Source organism: Natrix helvetica, assembly GCF_964273705.1.
Source record: "Natrix helvetica genome assembly, chromosome: 7".
Taxonomy (NCBI): Eukaryota; Metazoa; Chordata; class Lepidosauria; order Squamata; family Natricidae; genus Natrix; species Natrix helvetica.
In genome coordinates this window covers 30,900,625-30,918,062 of record NC_138558.1, presented here as the reverse complement: position 1 = coordinate 30,918,062, position 17,438 = coordinate 30,900,625, and positions in this window count along the sequence as shown.

Here is a 17,438-nt window from a genome sequence, read left to right as displayed (position 1 = left end):
TCTGTCTGCCTGGTAAGCCTGCGAGTTGCGACTTAGCTAGCTGCCCCTGCCCCCTTTCCCATGGCCCTGCCATGCTTCCCTGCCTTCCATGTGGCCTTCCCGGCTTCCCCGTGGCCATGCCCACAGAATAGGTAGTAAAATAATTTTGAAACCCACCCTTGAGCCTACCACGTGGTTATACTATGCTTGGGCTGTAGCTTCATTTTCCCACATCCATATTTGTATCTTTGCTTTAACTGGTTTAATTTTTTAAAAATGTATTATATTTTACATTGAACTGAACATGGAACCACTGAAGACTCACTGGAGAAGAGCCTAATGCTGGGAAAGATTGAGGGCAAAAGAAGGAGGGGACCACAGGGAATGAGATGGCTTGAAGGAGTTACCGAAGTAGTAGGCGTCAGCTTAAATGGGCTCCAGAGGATGGTAGAGGACAGGAAGGCCTGGAGGAACGTTGTCCATGGGGTGGACAATGGGTTGGACACCACTTCACAACTAACAACAACAACATATTTTATATTGTTTATTTGTTTTATTGTATAGAGTCGTGTGAGATGGGCAGCTATATAAATTTAATAAATAAATACAATTCTTGACAATATATATATATATATATATATATATATATATATATATATATGTGTGTGTGTGTGTGTGTGTGTGTGTGTGTGTGTGTGTGTGTGTGTGTGTGTGTGTTGTATTTGTACTGATAAATAAATAAAGGGAGACTAGTATAGATCTATTTTGAGCTAATTAGCTCTCATCAGCTAGCCATACCCTTACTGGGATTTGAACCTGTGCTGTTATATATCTCAGGCAGGAGCCTTAGCCACTAAGCCACAGGATCGCCTCCTTATCAGTTGAGCCAGGGAAATAAGTATATATTTGTGTTACAACCCCTGGTATGCCTAAACCTACAACACAAATATAAAAGGCAACATTAAAAATAAGAATATGGTTTTCTGCCTGCATGGTCTTCTGTGATGAAGCCGAAGGACAGAAAGAGGGAGTAGTGACCTTCCTCCCATATTTAGGCATACCAGGGGTTGTAACACAAATATATATATATATATATATATATATATATATATATATATATATATATATATATATATATTTAATCTACCTTTGCTCAACTTGTAGCATTTTGCTAACCATAGTTCAGGGACTCCAGCTGAAATAATTTAAGTAGCAAAATTAAAAGAAAATAACTATATTTGTATTGCTGGATATTGCTTTTTAATCTAACTGGACAGTAATGATTTAAATCTGCTAGGACTTAGAAAATATTGTATTCCTCCCAAGACATGTTGTGTCTGTCCAGATATAATTTGTAAATAAATAAAGGTGCCCCAGATTATTGGGGTCAATATGAAAATAATGCTTATATTGTAAACCACATAGAGAGTGCTGTAAAGTGCTATGGGGCAATATATAAACCTAAATGCTATTTTATTTCCCCAGGAAACCCAACATTCTTAGGCTTTAATGGTAAATGAAATTTTCAGGATAATTTTCAGCACTAGTCAGCAGATGCCAAGCACATTAGTACGTGTGATTAGTATACTTAAGACAGAGTTACAGTTAAGAAAGAATGTTCATAAATAGATAAAGTTTATGGAAGCACTTGCCAAGAATTGCCCTGTTGCTTCTTTGTGGAAGAAGGGAATCCACCAATCACTGTTTCCATGTGAATTTAACTGATGACATTTACAAGTCAATGGATTTATGACTTCATCTCTAAGGTAATCCTGCAAGCTGTAGCAGCAGGAACCATTGCTGAAATTCTTCCAGGCCTGCTGTTGTTTCTAAAAACAAGTCATTGCTTGCACTCTAGGAATATACCTTTAGGATATTATGGGTGTTTATTTCAAGGTACTGACATCCCTGCCTGATAATATTATTTTCATTTTATACCAGAAGCTTCTTAGATAAAAAAAGATCCCCTTGTATAACTAAAAGAATATGTATGTATTTTCATGTATATGACAAGTGTCTCTCTGAAGTGTCAGTTGTTCTAAGTATTAACATTTGAATCAGTCAAATCATCAAGAATTACTAATTGGAACCATGAAAGATTTTTTGAATTTTAAGAAAACTGTGTGAAAATCATATACGATCCCTTCCTTTATATAATCAGTGTCTTTGGAGAAGTTCTAGGATAGATTATTGATTTGAGCACCTCACCACTGTTCTACTCCCCATTTCTTCTAAATTCTACATTAAGGTAAAGGTAAAGGTTCCCCTCGCACAAATGTGCTAGTCATTCCTGACTCTAGGGGGCGGTGCTCATCTCCGTTTCAAAGCCGAAGAGCCAGCACTGTCCGAAGACGTCTCCTTGGTCATGTGGCCAGCATGACTAGATGCCGAAGGCGCATGGAACGCTGTTACCTTCCCACCAAAGGTTATTCCTATTTTTCTACTTGCATTTTTACATGCTTTTGAACTGCTAGGTTGGCAGAAGCTGGGACAAGTAACAAGAGCTTACTCCGTTACATGGTGCTAGGGATTTGAACGGCTGAACTTCTGACCTTTCTGATCGACAAGCTCAGTGTCTTATTATGTAATTTTTCACCATGTTTTTGTCAATGGCTACGAAGTGGCTTTTGTAAGGGACTTCATACATTAAAATAACTTATGGGGCACGTATTATTAATGATTAATTTTCTACTTTGAGTGACAAACTATTACTTTATCTGATAATTTCTGTGCAATTTCAAATGCTGAACCATAATTCCTGTGGGGCCTTCAATAGTCTAGGGCACTGAATCCTATACTTCCCAAGGCACTGTTTACAATAGGAATATGAAGGCGAGTAGAGCTAAATTTTAAAAAGGGAAGGAATTTTAGAACAAGAATTAGAGGAGAAAATAGCAGCAAGAGAAACTTGTTTGGCTGAAACTAGAATAAGGATGGAAATCTTTTAGGGGTCCTTTCCCCAGGTTTTAAATGCTGCATTTATTTATTTATTCATCATATTTGTATAGGTGTGTGTCTCACATAAAAGTGACTCTGTGTGACATATAATACTTTAAAAAAACCCAGTCACAATTAAAAATAACTACAATTAAAACAGGACTACAGTGCTAAAATTCTCAATACTCTTTTAAGGCCAATAGGTGTGCTATCTTGTCATTTTTCCACTGGCAGTAAAATTTCTTGACTGTATTCTTCAGAACTAATCATTTGGAAGGAAATGTAGTATGTTTAACTAAATTGACTGAAATCATATTTAAAACATAGAATGGAAATAAACAGTTTTTAAACTTTCTGGGATGGCAACATTAATCTGGAGATGCATTGAATAAGCAATTACATTAACTTTTAAACATGTCTCTAAAGAAATGTTTCCAATGATATGTTTAGAATGGACGTCTTAGTGACTGATATTACGAATGTAATATTACAGTTTATAGATGATAGTCTTTTTTTACATCTTTTTTCATATAAACGTTTGAATTTTTTGGGAAAAGCCTCCCTATTAAAGACAGCTTTCTAATCTAATCTTTTTATGAGTTTCATAGCTCTAGTAAGCAAGATAAAAATACTCATTTAAAGGGCACAAAATCATTTATTATATACACCTTGGAAGAGTAGATGAAAGCAAAACAAGATTCATTATCAGAGAATCCAAATTCAGGAGGAGCAGAGGCAGGATAATAAGCAAGATAAAGAGGGAAGCTCCATTTCTGCACAAATCTATTATTATCTTAGAGTCTTTAGATCTGCATCAACATTCCTCTCTTCTTTCTTGTAGCCCCCTCTGGTTTCTGTATCAAATATGATGATTTATTGTCATGTTCTGTAAAAGATCTTAAAATTATATTAATGGAAATAATAAAGTTCTTTGTGATGTCATAAAAAACATTGTAACATTTAGCCAGTCTGAAGACTGAGAAAATCCAGAATATGCTTTTGGAAAGAGACACGTGAAATATGGAAGCATTTACATTCATTTACAACCAGATTAGCAATGCAAATATTCCTTTGATGCATCTCAGTTCTTTACCCCACATTTTTATTGCTTAAAAAAGAATGGGAAGGCAGAACATGAATAGTGACACAAATTGCACAATCACACTAATTATACCCAGCACTGTTTCTTGGCAAAACTTACATTGGTACAACAATGTCTGGGGTCCTTATTTAATGCATGATAAAACATTGTTTTATATCATTGGTTATAATGGATGAAAAGTTAAAAAAATAGAAGAATGAATGAATGAATGAACAACATTCTCAAGAGTTTATATTTTGAAACAAATTTATGTTTAAACCTGTTGGAATGATTGAATTCCTGTAATGTTTTCATAATATTTTAACTGTTTATTTGTCAAGAATAACAACATGACAAACTGCCTTCTGTAGAAACAGGCTGTACGTTGATTAGTGATTTTCAACCTCAGCAACTTTAAGATGAATGGGGTTTACCACTCTGTCTGGGAAATTCTGGGAGTTGAAATCCACAGCTCTTAAAATTGCCAGGACAAATTTTCATGGCAAGTAAAGGCTCCAACACTGAGTTGCAATCTCATATTTCACCTTGGAAACACTGGTGACTTTTCTGTTGATAGCCACAGTGTAGTTTAGGATGAGTGCTTATTTAAAAAGAGTGGGGCTTTGATTGATCCATCGCACCCTCCACTACGAAGGCAATAGTACTTTCTGTGAACGGTTTGGGGATATCAGGCGAGGTGTGGAGGGAGCTCAGGGTGAGATTAGTCATTGTATCAATGCTCTTTGTAGTCAAAAGGCATAATAATAAACAGTAATGGGCATTCCTGAATATTTCCTAGACTATGATTTCAACAAAATGTTGGAGAAACCTACAGAAACACAGCAAAAGGAAGGAAATGCAAATAAATGTGGCAGGTGAATGCCATCCTTTTCTTCCTTGTTGATTCAAAGCCTTTAGTTTATTTCCTCACTTCTCCCATTTTTTCTTGTCTCAATTTTAAACAATTTCTATATATGCAACTTCCCTTCTTTTTAATTTTAGGCATTCTAACTAAAGTAGAGATGAAGGAAGTGCCCAGGGACACACATTAACTTATCTACCGACTACATTCATAATTTCCCCCTTCTTTTTAGTCCTACCATACTATCCAAGTTAATTCTTCATAGCTCAGTAAGATAAGCACTTGTAAGTAATACTGACAGCATTTCCCCTCTTTCCAATAGAGTCTTTACTGACTTACCTTTCTTGCTTGAAATATTGGGTCTCATTGTCACTAAAATTGCGTGCCCGGAGTCATCCCATTTTAAAACCACAGGTATGGTTCATGTTATCAAATGTTATTCTGAGTTACCGAGAAGAGTTGTAACCTGGTACTTGCAGGTATCCACATAGAAGGAAGTCTTAGCATAGAATTGCATACAATTGTAAAGACCCTCCACCGTGAAGTTTGAAATGGTTTGTTTGAAATACAGATGTTACCACTTCAATAAAGAGCAGGAAATCACCACCACTACCACCACAAAATAGTATAAGGAGAAATGTATAACAACCAAAGTATGGGACTTGTTTTAGTTGAATGAATGAATGAATGAACAGCTACTATTTAACATATTACAACTTTTATATTACTTTTGTTTTATACAATAATAATAATAATAATAATAATAATAATAATAATAATAATAATAATAATAATAATCTTTTATTTCTAGACCGCACCCTTTCCTAAACAGGACTCGGGGCGGTGTACAGTCGTTGTTAAAACCATATACATATACATAAACATAGACACAGACGTAGACGGAGGAGGTAGAAAATGTACTGTATAATATTTAGCTAAAATACAAGTAAAATTAAAATACCCTTAAAAAATTTCCTAATAAAATATTTGCCAGGAGGTGGAAGATGGAACTATACATCGGCTAAGCCAGCTAATTGGAACAGGTGGGTCTTAAGCTTCTGTCGGAAGGAGCGGAGGTCATTAGTAGTTCTAATATCGGGGGGGAGGTCATTCCAGAGGGTTGGGCCCATCACAGAGAAGGCTCTACTCCTAGGCGTCACCCGCTGGCACTGCTTGGCGGATGGCACCTGGAGGAGTCCCTCTCTGTGAGAGCGGATAGGTCGTAGAGATGTGTGAGGTGAGATGCGATCCTGCAGGTAACTAGGTCCCATGCCATGGAGCGCTTTGAAGATAGTAACCAATACCTTGAAACGCACCACAAAGCCATCTATCAAGGAATTATATGGGAATCACCACTGTTTCTATTCCCCAATGTTGGCAAATGCATTCATAGCTGACTATTGATAATCAGTATCCAATAATAATCAGTTTTCGGAAAAAGGGCAAAACAACAACAACAACAAAACAAAAACAAAAACATCACATTCCTTTGGAGCTATGTCTATTGTCACAATGCATGTAGAAAAAGGGTGGGTCTTTGGTTGCAATGCTGGGGTGGCTGTTTTTATCATTCTGAATGTCTTTAGTTTCCTTGTAGATCCTGATTCCATCTTTATTTCAGCCACCTTGAAATGCTAAAAACATGTAAAAATATCTGTGAGTGAATTTTGGCACCCACCATATCAATAGGATAATATATTTATCAGAAAAAACAAATTGTTAGTGCACGCCCCCCAATTTCCTCATTGGAGATAAGCCTTCCTGTGCAGAGGAAGGAATGAAGGTAGCAAGGAGCCCTGGTGGTGCAGTGGTTAAAATGCAGTATTGCAGGCAAACTCTGCTCACAGTCTGGAGATTGATCCTGATGGGCTCAAGGTTGACTCAGCCCTCCATCTTTCCCAGGTTGGTAAAATGAGAACCTAGATTATTGTGGGCAATATGATGACATGGCAAACTGCTCAGAGAGTGTTTTAAAGCTCTATGGAAAGGTATATAAATTTAAGTGCTATTGCTTATAAAGAAATGTTATCTGAGAATATTAGAGGAATTCACCAGTCCAGGATCATGCTAAACATGTCTGGATGACATCAAATCAAAGCAAATGAAGGGATAGAAATCCAGAACAGGTTGTTGATTGAAAGCCACTGAAGGTTGCAGTGTAGAAAAGAGACCACTTCAATTATCTGAATCTTTTAGTAATTAAGGAACAAAAAATGTGTTCTTAGATATTTTTTGTATCTATTCTTGATTAAGAAGTATCTTGCAGGATCAGAGCAAGGTCCAGTAATAATTAATAGGGGGTAGGTGGACATTTATCTATGTTCAGCACAACTCTGGTTTTAAAGAACATTATACAAGAGGAAACATCTTATAACAAGAGGACACATCTTTGATTCACTGAGAATTTAATATAAACAAGTATTTTATTGTTAGATATATGAAACCAACATCCAATTTTTACCATAAAAAAGCCAATAATGAGTTCCTACTAAAAGGGCCAATAACTAGTAAACAGTGCCCTCTGGTGTTTTTCCTTTGGAGAATTGGCCCATGTTTTTCATTGGGAGGAACTTCACATTTTGTTCCATATTGATGATGCTTTTGGATTTTGCATAGCAACAATTTTAAATTTAGTTTAAATTATTTAAAAAGTAGAATATTTGCTTTGCAGGGGTTCATAAAATTATACATGCAATGATTCCTAGTGAATAATGGCAACTCTTATATGTGGAAGTGTCATTTTTGCTATGTTTTGATATAAAGTTGTATCAAAACATATTTGCTATGTTTTGATACAAACTACATAAACTAAAAATATTTTATGTATTGTTTTCCTCTTTTATCTGTCAGTTTTGACTAATCAGTGGAAATTTAAGTAGGTTTAATTATTGAAATAAAGTTTATTGAGAATTTAAAAAATGTATGCCCTTTTTAATGCTTGTCATTTGTTTTCCTTCACTGGCTCTCGTAGAGAGCTCCTTGTAGATATCTGCTATTGTTTCCAGTTTTCCTAATGTTAGCTATCCTGCAGGTTTCATGCCAGGCAGGTGTCAAGAGGTCAGTTGGAAAAGTATCTTTCTTTGTTTCTTGTGCACACAGATGGCTGGCATTCATGGCTGGGACTTTTGGAGATTAACAGAACAACTTGACCCTTCACATCATCCTTAAATCCTGATTTTACACCGTTGGCCATCTTTGTATTGATTTCAGCTTTATAATTTTTTTTCAAGAGCTTCTTGTTCTAATGATGCTGTTGTATAATGCTCCCAGTAAACAGTAACAACTATTTGACAGCTATCTAGGGCCATTTGTGAATGTCATTTTGGTTTCAATGTGAATGGAATGAACCCTGTGAATAGGGAAAAAACACACTTTAAGAATGTATTTTCCTATTTCAGTGATAAGAAATCTTAGCATATAGTGGTAAAGTATCCAGAAAACATCAATACATGACAGATAGGCAGGCAATTAACAATGGCGCACCCTGTTTTCAGTGCCTATATAGCTATGTATAAAGTACAGATGCCAAATAGTAAAAGCAGAAATACTAAGACAGAGCAGCAAATATGCTTTGGGAAGAGGGAATTTACTAAAGGCAACCTAGCAGGCAAAGGATGCCCACAATGCCTTTTAAAATCAACAAAACAATTTCTGAAAAGGATAGACTATAGTGATAAAAGGAGACTAAGAGCCCTGATGTTTGCTGGAAAGACCATTATAAGAGACCTAGGGGTCAAGAATCCTAATATTTACCCTTACCAACAGAGAGAATTGAGGATTGAAAATGTCAGGTATCTTGGAGTAGGAATTTCTTATTGAGGTTTGATATTACTAGAAGCGGAAAAGGTAAAAAAATTCACACATCTTGGACATCAGGAAAGCAGATGTTAACTTAGCAAAATATTGGTTACACAACAAGGCTTGAAATCCTAAACCTTCATACACATTGAGTTCTACACAAGAACTTAGGATGCCATAATGTATAAGCGTCGTGTGTGTGTGTATATATATGTATGTATGTATGTGTATATGTGTGTGTGTGTGTGTGTGTGTGTATGTTGTATTTGTGCTGATAAATAAATAAAGGGAGACTAGTATAGATCTATTTCAAGCTATTTAGCTCTCATCAGCTAGCCATACACTTACTGGGATTTGAACCTGGGCTGTATTACATATTAGGCAGATGTGTTAGCCACTAAGCCACAGGCTCTCTTCCTTATCAGCTGAGCCAGGGAAATAGGTATGTATTTGTGTTACAACCCCTGGTATGCCCAAATATGGGAGGGCAGAAAGGGGGAAGGACAGAAAGGGGGAGTTCCCTCCCATATTTGGATATACCAGGGGTTGTAACACACATACATACATACATACATACATACATACATACATACATACATACATACATAGATATAGATCCAAGAAGAATGCCCTTTTGCAATTGATAATCGGAAATTTTTGTCATTGCACATATTATATAAGTGATGCTAAGATTGTTTTTTGTATGGTACCCAGTGTGCCGATAATCTCCAAGGCTGGTTTGTGACATAATCTTTCAATTTTTATTTTCAAATTTTGATACTAATGCCAAGTCTTTCTCTCATCAGAATGAGTGTGAGCCCTCTAATATGGCAAAAAGAATAGGCTTTTAATTTAATTTAACATTTTAAAGTAAGTTGAGTAACATACATAATAATAGCATTAAAATATGCATCACTATTTAAAATTTGCATTCATCTTAAGAATGTTAAGACAGCGCGCGCACACACACACACACACACTATATATATAAGGAAGATAAGATAAGGAAGAGAACCCGTGGCTTAGTGGTTAAGACTCCTGCCTAAGATATATACAGCCTGGGTTCTAATCCCAGTAAGGGTATGGCTAGCTGATGAGAGCTAATTAGCTCGAAATAGATCTATCCTAGTCTCCCTTTATTTATTTATCAGTACAAATATAACACAAATATAAAAGGCAACATTAAAAATAAAAATATGGTTTTCTGCCTGCATGGTCTTCTGTGATGAAGCCGAAGGACAGAAAGAGGGAGTGTGACCTTCCTCCCATATTTAGGCATACCAGGGGTTGTAACACAAATATATACTTATTTCCCTGGCTCAACTGATAAGGAAGAGAACCCGTGGCTTAGTGGTTAAGACTCCTGCCTAAGATATATACAGCCTGGGTTCTAATCCCAGTAAGGGTATGGCTAGCTGATGAGAGCTAATTAGCTCGAAATAGATCTATCCTAGTCTCCCTTTATTTATTTATCAGTACAAATATAACACACACACACACACACACACACACACACAAACACACACACACACACACAGATACTATCATATAGTATATTTAAGAGTTGTATATCTTGAATTTTATTTTCAGTTTCATGATTACCTATCCTTGGTTTAAATGCTGCTGCTATCAAAGCAATTGAAAAACCAAGCATATTTTAGGGTAAGTGATCAGTTGAGGAATTTTATCTTTATCCCATCCTCACTCTAGAGCTTTGGGATGAATCTGTAATATCATTTTCAGATAAAGGAATATTAGCCTGAACGAAGAGAAAGAAATGTTCCAAAAGAAGAGAATATATGCAGATCAGGGTTGAACTTTGGAGTTTGCAGACCAGGGGTGGGTTGCTTCCGGTTTGGCTTGGTTTGGCCGAACCAGTAGTGGCGGCGGTGGGAGGCTCCACCCACCCAACTGGACACTTCTGCACACACACAGAAGTGTTGCATGCGCACGCACAAGCACGAGCGAACTGGTAGTAAACCGGTTAGCAACCCACCGCTGTTGCAGACATTTTATTACCCACTAAGTATCATCATCAATGTAGATGAATATGGAATTTGCTGCCTGTTGGTATACGTTAACTTACCCTGCCAGTTTTGGTGAAGTTGTGCTTTTCTTCCTGAACACCAACTAGCATCAGGAATACCAACTAGTATCCATGAAAACAAACAATAGTCATTAGTCATGAAGAAAACTCCTTAATTAATAATACATGGACTGACCCAACCACAGCTTCTGCTGGGAAACTGTTAGCATCTTTGACCAAACTAAATCCAAAAATATTAGAGAATTGGCATTTAGACAAATCAGCTACCAACAGATACATAGAGAGAAGCCACATTTACCCACTATTCAAAAGAGACAATGAGAAAGCTAAGAAGGAATGAAAATGTCAAAAAACATCCTCTCCATCAGCCAACACCCAGATAAGCAGATTAACACCATAAAAACTATCAGAACTAACAGAAAATAATACCTTAATGAAAGAACTACTAGGAAAACCACACCTTCTCCAAAACTGCACGGCAAGCTCCTTTATAAAACCAGTTAGCAAACTCCATACTCATTCAGACTGAAGATATTACTTAGTTGGATAAGCAAATGTCTGCAAATAAACACCAACTTCAGAGGACACAATAGGAAGAAATATAGACACATATACATACTTCTAACTTGGTGCAACAGAATAAAAACAGAACTGAATGGATTAGATCCAGATTTAATTATAGAGTATAATTAAAAATATATACATATACATACACATACATATATACATACACACACACTTAAATATATAGAATATACTTATTCTAAGTACAGTGACACCTTCAGTATTTCAACCACACAGGATTGTACTGTTTGAATTGAATTTAACACATACAGTATTGCTAAATTGGATCCAACATACTGTTTGACTTAATAAAGTCACTCTAGATTTTTCCATTTTTAAAAAATCACTGTAATATGTTCAATTTATACAATACAATACAATACAATACAATAGTAGAGTTGGAAGGGACCTTGGAGGTCTTCTAGTCCAACCCCCTGCCTAGGCAGGAAACCCTATACCATTTCAGACAAATAGCTATCCAACAACTTCTTAAAGACTTCCAGTGTTGGGGCATTCACAACTTCTGGAGGCAAGCTGTTCCACTGATTAATTGTTCTCACTGTCAGGAAATTTCTCCTCAGTTCTAAGTTGCTTCTCTCCTTGATTAGTTTCCACCCATTGCTTCTTGTTCTACCCTCAGGTGCTTTGGAGAATAGTTTGACTCCCTCTTCTTTGTGGCAACCTCTGAGATATTGGAATAATGCTATCATGTCTCCCCTAGTCCTTCTTTCTCTTAAGCTAAACATACCCAGTTCCTGCAACCGTTCTTCATATGTTTTAGTCTCCAGTCCCCTAATCATCTTTGTTGCTCTTCTCTGCACTCTTTCTAGAGTCTCCACATCTTTTTTACATCGTGGCGACCAGAACTGAATGCAGTATTCCAAGTGTGGCCTTACCAAGGCATTATAAAGTGGTATTAACACTTCACGTGATCTTGATTCTATCCCTCTGTTGATGCAGCCTAGAACTGTGTTGGCTTTTTTGGCAGCTGCTGCACACTGCTGGCTCATATTTAAATGGTTGTCCACTAGGACTCCAAGATCCCTTTCACAGTTACTACTACTGAGTAAGGTATCACCTATGCTGTACCTGTGCATTCCGTTTTTGTTGCCTAAATGTAGAACCTTACTCTTTTCACCATTAAATTTCATTTTATTAGATAGTGCCCAATGTTCAAGTTTGTCAAGATCCTTCTGTATCTTAAGCCTATCTTCTGGAGTGTTGGCTATTCCTGCCAGCTTGGTATCATCTGCTAATTTGATGAGTTCCCCATTTATTCCCTCATCCAAATCATTGATGAAGATGTTGAAGAGTACTGGGCCTAAAACAGAGCCTTGGGGTACTCCACTGCATACTTCCCTCCATGTAGATGCAGTTCCATTGAGAACTACACGTTGAGTGCGGTTGGTCAGCCAGTTACCAATCCATCTGGTGGTGATGCTGTCTAACCCACATTCTTCTACTTTATCTAGTAGTAGGTTATGGTCTACCTTATCAAAAGCCTTACTGAAGTCCAAGTAAACTATATCAACGGCATTCCTCTGGTCCACTAATTTTGTCACATTATCAAAGAATGCAATAAGATTAGTCTGGCATGATCTGTTTTTGACAAATCCATGTTGGCTTTTGGCTATTACTTTGTTTGCTTCTAGGTGTTCGCAAATTCGTTGCTTGATTATTTTTTCCAGAATCTTTCCTGGTATTGAGGTTAGGCTGATAGGTCTGTAGTTTCCTGGATCTAATTTTTTCCCTTTTTTGAAGATGGGAACCACATCAGCTCTTTTCCAGTCCTCTGGTAGTTCCCCGGTGTTCCAGGATCTCTGAAAGATATAATTCAGTGGTTCTGAGATCTCGTCTGCTAGTTCCTTCAGAACTCTGGGGTGTAATCCATCCGGTCCTGGTGATTTGAACTTGTCTAGGGTAGACAGGTGCTCACTTACCATTTTCTTCCCTATTTCAATTTGTGTTCCTAATTTTGTGGTGCTGCTTTTGATAGGTTGGACTGTTTTATCCCTTTGTGTAAAGACAGATGCAAAACATGAGTTAAATAGTTCTGCTTTCTCCCTGTTGCTTGTCACCTTCTTGCCACTTTCTCCTAGCAATGGACCAATTGTTTCCTTAACTTTTTTCTTGTTTTTAACATGTTGGAAGAAGCTTTTTTTGTTAATTTTTACTTTTGTGGCAAGCCTTTCTTCATTGTGAGCCTTAGCTTTCCTCATTTCATCTTTACAGGCTCGGGCTATTTGCTGATATTCTGCCTTAGTTATGTCCTCCTCCTTCCACTTTTTATACTTACTTTTTTTGTGGAGCACAGTAAGTTTTGTCAAATAGTAGCAATATTGTATGCTTCATCTGAATTTTGTTTGTGAAACAAAATAGAAATAATTTATTTCACACTATAGAAATAAATAATTACCACAGTGGCCTTTTACTGAATAATTACTTAGATATAAAACTGGAAACTTTTCTATACCAGGTTTGGTAGTTTATTATGCAATGCTGAGGAAAATATATACATACATACATACATACACACCCTTTTAACATAATTTTAATGGCAGAGTTGAAAGTGTTTCAAGAAAAACACACACACACACACACACACACACACACACACACACAAATTACAAATGGAAAATATGAATTTTGCATTCTGGAACATGAATGCAACGTGTCTTCCCAAGATATTGAAAACATTTGAAAATGTCATTGACTCATAATATTTTAGGGAATGACCGAAGAAAAATCTACTACTAGCTTAGATATGTTTGGATTTCATAAAAGTTGCACAATATGGCTGTTATTTTTACATGATAAAATGTCATACAATGGTGGGCAGAAAAAAGAATTTTAAAATAACTTTTCCATCATAACTTTCCTTTAGTTGCTCGTAATTGCTAATTATAAACATGGTCTTTTCCTTTGACTTTTTGGAGGCTTCTGCTGTGTTCAAAATAGATCAAAGGAAATGACCTGACTGGAATTTAAAACATGAGGTGGTAAGGCACTCTGCTTCCAGACAAAAATTGAATGGCTGGGTTGCAAGTTATGGGAAAAGACAAGGAATCCTTTTTCTATCACCTTGTTATCTTGTAGAAGAATAAACCAAAACTCTGACGTTTTTGGCAATTGGGAGATATAGCCCATAGGTTGATATGAAAGAGTTGACTCAGGAGACAGAAAGGGCAACTTGATGAATCACACTGGTAGTTCGGAAAACCACTAGACTGTGAGTCAGTGCAACAGAATCAAAACAGAACTGAATGGGCTAATTGAGTGAAATATTAAAAGCAACGTCAATTAAATAAAGATTTTTGTTCTAGAGAATTCTTGCCTGACTCTTAAATGGTTGCAGATATAACTTGAAATAATGGGTGCATTTGGAAGTTTGAAAGCATATTGTGGGCTTTATCACAAAGTGCCTGCAGTCTAGTGAAGGCTTCCCTTTTCGTAAAATGCCTGCAGTAGGAGGCACCAATGCAACAATGCGTCAGGATGCTTCTTACTCCTGCTTATACTTTGCCTTGCCTTGATAATAGATTCCTGTGAGTGAATAAACCACGTAGGGACAAGAAAGGAGCCTCCCCAGGTAAGGGAAGAAGAGAGGGATAGGAGAGAGGGGAGAGGGGGAAGAAGAGGGGAGAAAGGAGGAGTGGAAAGGGGAGAGAGGAGAAGGAGAGAGGAAGGGGAAGTAGAGAAGAGAAGGATGACAGAGAAGAAAGGAGGGACGGAGGAAGAGGAGAGAGGGAGAAGAAAGTGATAGATAAGGTACAAATATGGTGTATGGAGAGCAGAAGAGCCAATAATTGTTTTTGGGAGTTGATGCTAAGGGGAATTGATGTAAACATTTAATAATACAATATGATGTTGGCTATGTAATAGTATGCATGTGATTGTATGCTATGAAAATGGAAAAATAAAAAACTTAATATGCAAAAAAAGGAGCCTCCCCCGATTGCCTACCGGCATTCAGGTGTCCTGCAGGTAAAAGATAACACTGCCTTTCACAGAGGCAGCCAGCCTCATCAGTGATCCCTATCTAACATGTGCCATACGCTTAAGAATAAATAAATAAATAAATCCAGAAGTAGAATTTTCAAAACCCAAAGACAGCTTTTCAATTGTTTAAAGGACAACTTGTATAGAAATGCAATGATAACTTTTCAGATATCAAGTTGCTTGGTAGACATTCCTAACTCACCTTTTGCAGATGGTTTCTAAATGCATTAATTGTCCTATGCTGAAGTAAATAAGAAAGGCTCTAGATGTACTTTTGTCTGCAGTAGTCATGGAAGTTCAGGCGTTGAAATAAAGGAAGAACAAATAAGGTAGCAAAAAAAGTCAGGATACTATCTGCTAGTTGTTTCGCAACCAGTGATTACAATTTTTTAAATGTGGATATGTCTCTCCATCATGCCTGTTGAAATTCAGGAATGTGTCTAATGCCAGTTAGCGTCATCAGAGAATGGAATCTCTATGTACACGGTTTTGGATGCAGTAGTTCTGTTGGAGTACTGGTGGTGGCGAAGGACAAGCAGGAAGGAGGACTGCAAGGCAAAAGCTGAATAATTAGAAGTAAGGGGACCAGAAAGTTCTGTATAACAGCCAGCACCAACTCATCTCTGTTCTGAGTAAGCATGCTATAAAGAATTATATTTTAAAGTGTGAGTGTGTAAAACATTTAATCATATAGTTGACTGAAGGATAAAAGTTCTCTTTATAGCTTAGATTCATATTCTGAATTTCCTCCAAGAGCTCAAGGCAGGTTGCATGCAGGGATGGTATTCACTTACTTTCCCTATCACTTCGCAAATGTTTTAAGGACATGCCCATGCATGCGCTCGGCCTTTTGTGCATGCGCTTTGTGTGTGTAACTTGCACGCATGCACGCGGCTTGAAAACGTGCCTAAATAGGAAGGCATAGAGCCGGGGCGAGTGAGCGGGGGCAGGCCCACCTGCGATTTCCACTACTGGTTCGGGCGAAACGGTCTCAACCGGCTGAATACCTGTTGCATGGGAATTTCCCTTCATTTTGTTCTCACAAGAACCAACCTGGAGTTAAGTCAGCTAAGGCTGAATGAGAGAACTAAACTCACTTATTGTAGTAAATTTCCATGCCTAAGAGTGCACTTGTACCTAGTTTTCCCCAGTCCTCGCCCAAAACCCTGTCCGAAACTCTATCATACTGTTTTACCATGAAGCTAGTTTTAAAAAGATTTAAGGGTTCCAGGTCAAATTAAAGACATTAAAAGTCTTGTTAAATAGGTTCCCCCCCCCCCCAATTTATTTCCTTTTGAAATAAAATAGATTAGCACAGCTAAGATGACACCTAAAACTAAAGTTAATACTACTTATTAAAGATATGGGAAATGAGTTTGCCATATAATCAATATTTCTGTTTTTCTATACCTGCCCTTGTGGTTCACATAGACTGGGTAATGCAATAAAAATATAGAGCTATTAGCGAATTATAGATGGGTTCTGATTGGTGTGTTTGAAGGGAAATTATGCAGCTAACTCTTATCAGAACATATGTCTATATTTATTGCCAAATAAAAATAACATTATGATTGGTGTAGAAAATTCAAGGGGCAATGAATATCACAGGGCAGCATTTTAAAATTTACAAATGGTACATGTTTGTGGTTAATTCACATTCTTTTCACAAATACTTAGTGGTTGTCACTTTCCATCTTAAATAGTGCCACTTTGAAAAGGACATACTTGTAAATGTACTATTCTGAAACAAAAAGGGAAAAAAGAATTTAAAAAATGTCTTTCACATGATGAAGAAATTACTCTAAATTTCATTTCATTAAATGGAATGGAAATATAGCTAGGTCTGGATCCAAAGTGTTTCATTTTAATCCAAGAATGCAGAGCCAGGAAACAGGATAGTACAGAGTGGAAAGGAAGAAAAACACTTTGTGTGGAAATAAATATTTTGCTTCTGCAAATGTTTGCCATATTTCTTAATAATAATCCTTAGATAACTAAAATATTATATGGAATTTCTCAATAATTGTTTCCAATTAATTTGAGTTTGTGGAACTAAAGTACTCTTTTCGTAACAAATAATGTATTTTATGAATATAGAATATATACATATTTAGCATCTCTGAAATGTTTTGATAGCACATAATTTTCTCTCCTTGGGTAAAAACATAATT